General features: G+C 37.3%; 1 protein-coding gene across 1 annotated transcript in view; it reads left to right on the top strand.

The window, feature by feature from the left end:
• Nucleotides 1-2,393: 2,393 nt before the first annotated feature.
• The window catches only part of LOC134539252 (cuticlin-4), a 156,534-nt gene continuing 148,298 nt past the window's right edge, over nucleotides 2,394-10,629 (top strand). Inside the window, exon 1 of the mRNA XM_063381067.1 lies at nucleotides 2,394-2,572. The gene's annotated coding sequence lies outside the window, so the exon portion shown is untranslated. The remainder of the gene's footprint in view (nucleotides 2,573-10,629) is intronic.

The following is a 10,629-nucleotide window of genomic DNA, read 5'->3' as shown; positions in this document are numbered from 1 at the left end:
CAGCTGAAGTTTCATCAGCATTGAATACTTTAATTAATGAAGAGCGTACTTCGCATCAGTGCAAATACTGTGGCGCATCATTTACTATCGCCTCAAATGCTCGCAGACATGAAAGAAGCGGTTGTTCTAATAATGTTCAAAGAATACACTTTCAGTGCAATAAACTAATTTCACGTCTCGATAGCTTACATCGTCATTATAAAAAATGCTCCGAGATGTATAATGAACATGGTTATTTATTTGACTCATGTGTTGTACCGGCTAATGAGACTATATAAGTGATATGCACTTCAGTCCGTCTCTGGCTGCGGTGATGAACGGATCGGATAGACATTTAAAGTCATGTAAAAGGCTTAGTCCGTACAATAAGAAGACTGTTTGAAACGAGGAATCGAAAAGGCTTTAGTAATTTGTCAGTGTTTTTTTTGTTCTTGTAGTAGTGTATGGAATTTATGTAATAAAATTTTTTTAAAAGAACTTGTGGTGTTTTTATTTTCTCAAACCTAACACTTTTTTAGTATTTTTTTTAAATTAAAGTTGTTTTGTATCGGCCAGGGATTGAACCAAGGACCGTAGTCGATCCAATCAATCATTATATGGATTACAAATTTATTTAATGAATTTTGGTTTTTTCCCGCTTTTCTAGCTACATTATTACATGATTTCAAGATGGCGGCCGAATTTCAAGATGGCGGGGGCACCTCGGTAATAAATGATTACTGCACTGTAGCGGATAACAACTAAACTAACATGGCGTCAGCGCACTCTCGCCGACGAAAACAAGATGGTGGTCTCCAGCGGATGAAGACAAGATGTCGGACATGACGTCATACCAGTTGACGATATATACCTTGGTATTGTTGGCGGTAGATCAGTCTAGGTAGCTTTCATGGAGGAAGGATCGAGTGTTTACTCTCGCCGGGAATCGAACCAAGGACGTACATCGATATAATCAAACAAATTCAAATACGTTAATTTTATGATGAATTTTAGAATTTTTTTCATTAAAATCGGATAATAAATAAAGATTTTCAAGATGGCGTTCCAATTTCAAGATGGCGTACATGACGTCATACTGCCGGATTATATATATGATATGAAACATGTGGTGGGAGTCAGTCTGCTTGCAGCCACCACGGAGGAAGGATCTGATGATTTTTTATTTTTTGCCCTCACCAGTTTCGAACCGAGGACTCCGAACTCCGTGTCGTAAAAAGTATGTTTTTTAAAATATTTTATTAAAATTTTATTATTTAATTTTTTTTATAATTTTTAAAATTTTTTTCGTTGAAATCGGATAATAAATAAAAAAGTTAAAGATGGCGGCCGTAATGGAAATTGCAACGGTGACGTCATAATTCAAAATGACATATTCCATGATGACGTCAGAGGCTTATCAGAGGCTGTAGACATGGATGCTTAAGCCTCTATATGGACATTTCTAGCCGCTGGGATTTTTAAGGACTAAAAACGGGAAATTTTCCCTCGAAATGGGAATTTTTCCCTCGAAAAGAGACATTTTTAATTTGTGGAATTTTTTGAGAATTTTTGGCGGAATTTTTTTCCACAGAAATGTAAATTTTGACGAATTTTGGGCAATTTTTGCCCAATTTTGGCGAATTTTGAGGGTCAAAGGTCAAGGTCAAACTTGTCCCGTTACGCTATGTCCCGTTACACTCCTCAAAGATGGCCGTCGTGACGTCACAGATGGGCGTGACGGCAGAGATGTGGATCGGCTCTCGGCTCCACACCCAGAACCCATTCCCAGGACATTCATTCCTATACTACTCGCGTCGGAAGTGTGTGTATCACTTTGGAAGTATATCGCGTCGGAAGTGTGTGTATCGCTTTGGAAGTATATCACGTTGAAAATTTATCGCGTCGGAAGTGTATCGCATTGGAAGTGCATCGCGTCGGAAGTGTATCACTTTGGAAGTATATCGCGTCGGAAGTGTGTGTATCACTTTGGAAGTATATCGCGTTGGAAGTGCATCGCGTCGGAAGTGTATCGCTTTGGAAGTATATCGCGTCGGAAGTGTGTGTATCACTTTGGAAGTATATCGCGTTGGAAGTGCATCGCGTCGGAAGTGTATCGCTTTGGAAGAATATCGCGTCGGAAGTGTGTGTATCACTTTGGAAGTGCATCGCGTCGGAAGTGTATCGCTTTGGAAGTATATCGCGTCGGAAGTGTGTGTATCACTTTGGGAGTATATCGCGTCGGAAGTGTATCGCATTGGAAGTGCATCGCGTCGGAAGCGTATCACGTCGGAGGCGCTGCTGGGATCGTCTCCGCGTCTCGGACGGAGGGACGGAGGTCTAGGCCGGGGAGGGGTGACATCACCGCGTAGGAGTCCTCGGCCGCGCGTGGCGTGGGCTCTGCGGGCAGGGGGTCCCTCGTCTCCGCGCCAGTGCTGCCAGTCGACCGCCGGTTGGCCGAGCAGACGGTGAGACGGTGAGCAGTGCGCGGGGAGTGGGGGACCGCGAGCTGCCGGCCGACCGAGCGGACAACAACGAATACGAAAACGAGTTGCTGCCTTCATCTCCCTGCGCCCCGACCTCCCACTGCTAACAGGTACGTGCGTGCGTCTTCGTCGCCTTTCACCGCGTCCGATCTCAACACACAGCTACGTACTCATTTCGGGGTGGAAGGAAGGCTGAATGGAGGGTTTGGGTGATATGGCATACCTCCCAGTTAATGGAAAGTCCGAATAAAAAATTAAAAAAAAAAAAAATAGCCCTTAAAATTCTATTTTAACGCATTTCTAAAGTTTATGGTTTTGTTTCTTATTTGTTAAAATATATAAATTAAAAAAAATACATACAGTGCAGTAGCACGAAAAAAATAATTAAAAATAAGACATTAAAAAGTTCTAACCGATTTCAAAAGTCTGGTGCGGTGTGGTCTAGAGTAGATTATATTTGTTCATCTTACTTAAAAGAAAAAAAAATGGGGGGGGGGGGGGGGGGGTGTTAGGCTATAGCGGAAGCCCGCAGACGACAGAAGTACGTTCCAGCTCAGGGGCAAATCTAATTTTAAAAAAATTAAAAATAAAAAACCTTATTTCTCAGAAAATAATTTTTGTTTGGATTGTAGTTTGTTAACTTATATTGTTGTATATTTTTTTTTAGATAAACAGAGTATTCTTTCACGTAATAAATAAAATTACCAGTAATTCAAATTTATTTTTGAACAGCATCTAACTATGTATAATGTATTAAGATCAAAGGTGAATTTTATCACGTTGAGGCTTGGGTAAGATTTTAAAATTGATCATATTAGATGGATGGACTGCAGTGAATTCATAAATTGGTTGTAATGGAATAAAAGATAAACTGTGCTTCCCCCTCCCCAGCGAAGGATGTGAATAGTAGTTAGTTCAATTTAAATTGAAACAGTGCTTATTCCACTATGAGCTAAGACTATTTATCTTTTTAACGAAGGATGAGATAAAAACTCTATCATATATTCTCCTAAACATTCGCTGACTCAATCTTATCGTCCTCCCCCAGAAAAATTAAGGTTTATTGGCCTTAGGGACGTACAAGTGTGCTAGAAAAAATTTTATTCGCGCCTGCAGTACAGTGTATGTAATGGAAATTGAACGTTTGCATAGACAACAAGCATGTTTTAAGATGGTAGTACGTATTTCAAATTCTTCTTCTTCAGTAAATTCGTGTTTTTGGTCATGATTTAAATTAATTATATAGCAAAGAGTTATTGTTTGTTAATGGTTTTAATTTTAATAATTGTTTATTTAATGGTTTTGAATAAAAAGTTAGAGGCCAAACTATCTTTCAATACTAGCATGAAAAAATGCATGTGTGGTGCCATGTGGAATTAGTACATTATTAATAAAATGTTTTTATGTATAGTCTTCGTCGTAACGCTTTTACCCTTATGATATAATAAATAAATATTTGTTTATTTTTCATTATCATATAAAAAATGCTTTTCACAGAGTTGAAAAAACTTAATTTTTATTTATTTGTGATATTCCAAAAACAGTGTTACAACAAATGCTATATTAAAACCTGTAATTCACGCAACGCGATTTCAAGCTCTCAGTTCGTGCTAGGATTGAATTATAAATTGGCTTTTGAGGTTCTCAAAAACATTAAATAAAATTATTGAAAGCCGTTTGTAAGCCATAAAATTTATTTATATTTTTGGGTTTTAATTTAAATCACCAGCAAAATTATGAAATTACACATGATTATAAATAGTTAAATAATGCCCCTCCCCATGTAATACTTTACAAAGGCGAAAATACGGGGGGGGGGGGGGGGGGCATTGCTAGCTAAGTTTTACCGCCTAACTCCCGTCCAGTTTTTGAAACAATCAGCCTGAAACTGTAAATGGAATTTAAATTCAAATTCAAATCCTGCCTCGACCTGTTGAAGAACCGAACGTCCACGAGCCGGCCTCGGAATGGACTGGCGTGAATCTTCGGTTTCCTGTGGCCCGCGTTTCCCAGCGAAGCGTTCTCTATGGAAGATCTGCTGGACATCCTCCGTGGAACGGATTGGGACCACGTGATTTTTCTTCTTTTTCTCCCTTTGCTCAGCTGAGCGTCCTGGGTCCACACGTCGACGGGCCGTTGTGTCAACACACCCCACTCACCACACGTTTAGTTTCCCGTCCACGGAAAAGGTACACAGGTACACATGACGAGGTCCACTTGTTATGCAATACACACGGATCTTTTGAGTTTCCTCAGCTATTCTCATCAAACATTTAATAAATACCTGTTGTATTGGGAAAAATATACTGTGTTATTCTGTGCTACCATCGTTGTGGTTTTAAAAGTATCTGTTTTTTCGCTCAACTGTTGCTTACGGAGTTCGTCTGTGCTGTCATCGCTGTTTCTTCACATCGCTGGGTTCACCTGTGCGTCTCTGTATAGCCGTTGTTTTTTCAACTTTTATCTGTTAAGTTTCATCGTTGAGTAATTATGTTTGCCGTTGTGCACCGTAAATTTTCTGTGTAAATGGAACAGAAATACTCTTGTAAATATACATATTTGTACATATACATGAAAATAACTGTATCACTACAAAATAGTGTTACCATTTATGCTTCGTGTTGCCCCAGTACCTCCAATATTTAGATATTTGCAAACAGTTGTTTGAATAGCTTTCCAGTATTAGCTGCGCATATTAAGCACGGTAAAACAAAATAAAGATAAAAGTAATATAAAAAAGTTTACTTTTCTGTGGCTTTAAAACCAAATAAATAAAATGTTATACAATAACTTCATACTTGTATGCACACACATGTTTTAACGAAACACACTCTTTTAATATCTAACATTTATTTCAAAATAACTTTACCATCGACAGTGCAAGCTCTTTACATATTTTATTACTAGTCTGTAGTTCTATACATATAATTATTGTACTGCGGGACTGTAAGTTTGTTTGCAGAAATTCAACTAAAACATTGCCAGACTAGTTATACAAATTATATTTCACTGTTATGAAATTACATAATTCATTCTGAACGAACAACATAAGAACACATCAATTTGTTCCTTACCGAGGTTAGATGTTTCTGCACGTGTTAAGGACACACGCAACTACAGTAAAATCGTGATATAACATCATGTCAGTGTTAAGAAGACTACAAGTATCCGCTATACCACTCTGGTTCTGGGGTAGAGCGCCTGCCTTGTGCCTTGTAGGACCCGGGTTCGCGCCCCGTCTCCTCCAAGGCGGATTGCCCAGATAAAATGGTGGCTTTTTCTCGAGTAGGAATACAATCCCTTGTAACAAGTCAGGCTACCAAATAAAAGGTGGGTGGAATAGAAAAAAAACCTTCCAGGTGGCTTCCAAATGGGGAGCCCGTTTATTTTCTTGGGCTCCCCATGCGGTGGCCATTCCGGGGGTTTCTCCGGGGGAACGGAGTTTTGCAAAAAAAAAAAATTAGTTTCGTAGCGTTTTAGTTTTTTAGTGACTGTAGCATTATCATTCCAATATGTTAAAAATACAGCTCAAACAAAAATTTAAAACATTAAAAAAAACTTGCGTTTGTACATAAAATATTTTAATTAAGTGTGTATCAGTCAGTGAGTTATTGTATACCGATGTTGTGTGTTCAACCATTTATTGAAGTATTATTGACAGTTAAATTTTATTCAGAAACCTTTGTTTTGTAGTATTTTATAAGTTTTTGACGAAAAAAATATTTATTGGCACATGAATTTTATTCCTAAAACTATTATTTCTGTAAAACCACATAGTTTTCAATCAGGAATATCGTCCTTAACACACGCTTTTTTTTATATGCGTGTGTGTACCAGTATAAATCCAGATGTAAATAAAATATTCTATTTATTTCAACATGAGGAAAGCCTTTGATACTTTCCAACATAATCTTATGATTAAAAAAATTATCAAATTTAGGCCTCGCCAAACAATGCGTGGTATGTATGTTTTAATTATTTTACAAATATACACTTTTCAGTCAAATTTGCAAATGCATTTTCATGGTATTAGGTGTTCCGCAAAGTAGTAGTTTATCTCAACTACTCTTTAATATTTTATAAATGATATTACAACTGTAATCAGAATTGATCAAGAAAAATGCCGACGAGAAAAAACATGTTTGTGAAACTATTCAGCCAGATATTTCAGCTGTCCAGATATGGTTTTCAAGTTAACAAACGTCTCTAAATTTAATTAATCAGAATTATCACATAGTAAGTAATGACATTAAACGTGGTGTCCTCTTTTAAGACCTTCGAGTTATATTGATACCAAGCTTTTTTTCACCAAAATATAGATAATACTATTAGCAACACATGAAGACCTTTAGGTCTTATTAAATTTAAAACTTTCTCTGCATCAAATGATTTTAATTAGAAAAGAATTTAAAGTGTGCATAAAAAGTTCTTATATTAATATTTACAAATTTCAGGCATTTAAATTATTTTGAATATGCTACATTCATATATAACCTATTTGCATTTTCTATTTATTAGGTGTTTGATCAGTGATGCACTTTTTATTATATACATATTATTGCTATTTTTGTTGGTTCAGACATAATGACTTGGTTTGGATTAAGAATTCCAACTTGCAATTCCAGAATTAGTGACACTTTTAAAACCATTAGTAACTATAAAATTTGAATAATCTACAAATATTCATTGGTAAAACTTTTGTAATTACCTATTTATTTTTATACACCGTTTAAGTTTAAGAGTTTTGTGAAAACCAAAGTAACCAATTGGTTAACATGAACTTTATAAATCTTTATTTATTTTGTGTGTTGTGTTGTTTCGTGTTTTGTCGCATTGATGTGTATGTCTTGTTTTTGTTGTTATTTTATTTCATTATTCGTTTATAGGTGCTGCAAGGCACAAAAAACTGAATTTCAATTTGATCTGACAGTTTTAATGAAGCAGGATAATATGCTACGCATAGTAATATATTTTATTTTCTAATATAAAAATATACTTAAATTTCAGCAGAGTTTATTTTTGAAAGACTGTAAGCCTGTGCTAATCCCATCAACATTCGATGTACGAGCCTGTCTTCCCTAGAGTGCCCTGTACACTACACAAAAATATTTCCCTCGCATTTCAGCATCTTAAAAACACATTTTGTAGACTTTAAATAATTTATTATAGACATTAAAAACCTTAATATCTGATCTTTTGTGTTCAGTTACCCTAATAATGAAAACATTACATAAGAAAATCCTTGAATATTTGAGTTGGATTTGCACTCATTAAATAATTACGGTACTTAAATTATTCGAGTGTGCAAAAATGTAAATTCTATGAAGCTAGTCACATTAAAATTTTACGAGTAAGGCTGTTTTCCTCATACCGTAGAAATTGTAAGATATTTTGGCAGAATGGAATCATAGGTAGGTACCACATGTATTTTTTTTTTTAAATCGTCGTAATAAGAATACAGTGCTGCTCCCTATATTTCATTTTCGGAAACATTTCTTTCTTCTCGTCCGCGATCTGGAAGTGATTTGTTATTGCAACTATCACCGTCAGAAGCGCTATATGTAATATTTAAATTTAACCTGAAAAACAGCTAGAGGGTTGACAGTGCTACCTACCGAGTATTCTATACGCTACTTCGAGGACAATGCTGCTGTGCTCATTCCATGGAGGGTGTAAGAAAATATGGCAGAATTCCGTTTTGTCCTTTGGACGTATGGCACTTTTCCGTTATGGTACTTTTCCGCCTTTTTCGAAGAGGCCAGGCGGAATACTACCATTATGGTAGTCTTCCGATATGGCAGTGTTCCGTCGCCCCTGTAGTCAGATCATTGACCTCGTGATTCGTAGACAATTGATTAATAGCTGACTGATCAATCATGACTGGCAGTAGTAGCCTCCTCGACATGTTCTAATCGAGTGTTCAGGTTTTCGGTCTGCTCGTGCGATATGTCGCTCAGAGCCACCTGGTTGCGAGAGCACCGCATCTGCATCTCCTGTCGCTCTTCTACTAGTGCCGCGCTGGACCGCGACTCGAAGTCGTAGATCCACGAACTGTCCTGCCGACACCTGTCCTTCCAGCCGATCTCTCATCAGTGGCGCTGCTTTGTCCGGGTGGGCGAGCTTCCAATCTGCCCTCCAGCCCGCTGAAGTTTGTCTGTAAATTACCGATATCACGCCGCACATTGCCGGTCTGAGATCCAGGGCTTGCAGACGTATGTCGCATCCACTCCATGCCCGATGCTGGTGTCCCTGTGGGAACTGTGGTGCACACACACTAGTCGTAGGTACTGGTAGGTTGGTACATGCATATGTTACCGCCGACATCACTAGGTGGTGACAAGTATGATACAACAAAACAAGGTCCAATTATTGAATATTCAATTATATTTTCCATTGTTAAAAAATATATATATGCTTGAATGAAACATGATTTCAAATATATAACTATGCGCAAATTTTCGTAAGAGAATATATCGAAAAACGTATTTCATACGTGCAGAAATAACCATAACAATGTTACAATACGTATATTTCTTGTGGCATTACAAACCATTTCTTGACAAATGGGTTACAAAGGGAATCTTCATTAAAAGTTAAGAATAATTTTTTTTAAGTGTGATTAATGAACGCTGCATGAGGGACGCGGGTTGACAGGTGAATGTGGTCCATTTGGCACGGACCGTCGGTGAAACTGTTTTGGCGGGAGATTAAGAGAGAGAGAGAGAGAGAGAGAGGATGCGCTCGGGCGTACCCCTTTCACCCGCGCAGTCCGCAGCCAAATTTCACCGAAGAATACGAAAAAAAAAAAAAAAAAGGGACAAGGATTTGGCTCCATGCTCTGCATCGTTAGCAAAAAAAAAAAAGATAATCATTGTCATGCACAAAAATAAAACTTCTACACTTTATTTCACAAAATATTCTTTTGTAAACGAGTTGCCCAGAAATAGTTTATAAAGCTACAAGAAAAATCTTGGAATTTATTAAAACACATGACGATGTTTATTTTTGCAAATATGAAATACGTTTTGCGAGATAATACTGAGTATTTCTTACGAAAATTGACGCATAATTTCATATTTTTAACAATGTTTCATTCAAGCATATATTTTTTTTTTTAAACCACGAATATGATAATTTCAACTGTTTGACATTATTTTGGTTTTATTATGCTTATTAATGTGCACGGTTAATACTGGAAAGCTATTATGGAACGGTTTACAAAATATTTATTTATAACCTGGTGTGGTTATTTGTTTTATTATATTTAATGATATATAATTACATCTTTATTTATTATATAATAAGAATTTAATATAATATAGATTTATTTATAACCTGGTGTGTTGATAATGCTACAATTGTCTTATGCAAAACACCGCTACCCCGGAGAAACCTCAGGATGGCCTTCGCACGGGAAGCATCAATAAAGAAACGGGTTCCCCATTTGGAAGCCATCCTAGAAGTTTATTTTTTTTTTCCCCCACCCACCGTCTCTTTGGTAGCCTGACTTGTTGCAAGGGATTGTGTTCCTATCAGACAAATGCCACCATCTGCCTGAGACAATCCGCCTTGGAGGAGCCGGGGCGCGAACCCGGGTCCTACAAGTCACAAGTCAGAATCTCTACCCCAGAGCCAGAAGGTAGAGCGGCGATCTGCTGTCTTCTCAACACTGAAACAATGTCATTCCAAGAGTACTTTAGTTTGGTCTATCGTTAACGCGTCCTTACTTCTGGCAGTTTTATTCGGGAAGCAAAACATCCAACCTCGGTAACAAGAGCAAATCCGCGTGTTATCATGTTGAAAATACGCTTACAATACGAAACTCGGACACGAAGTTTAAGGTAGAATTCTTTAAAAAATAATGCGGAGCGTGATATATAACCGGAAAATGGGTTTTCAAATAAATTTATGGACGCGAAACACATGTAGTTTCCGCGCCCGCCACTAGAATTCACTGCCGGAGCAGCTACGTCGACTATCAAATCATTCCATTTGCAGAACGAAATTTTAAACTATGCAATGGAATGGATACAATAAAAGCGAACAAAGGAACCCCGGCTATGTACCTGATTTTCGACAAGGAATTTTATTTAAAAAAAAACTAGCCCATATCGATCAAATCCATTAAACAGTTAATTGTATAATGTTTCCCTTGCCTTCTGCCACA

Source organism: Bacillus rossius, chromosome 15 (genome assembly GCF_032445375.1).
Source record: "Bacillus rossius redtenbacheri isolate Brsri chromosome 15, Brsri_v3, whole genome shotgun sequence".
Classification (NCBI taxonomy): domain Eukaryota; kingdom Metazoa; phylum Arthropoda; class Insecta; order Phasmatodea; family Bacillidae; genus Bacillus; species Bacillus rossius.
The sequence above is the reverse complement of the archived record's forward strand: the minus strand, read 5'-3'. Positions and strand labels throughout refer to the sequence as shown.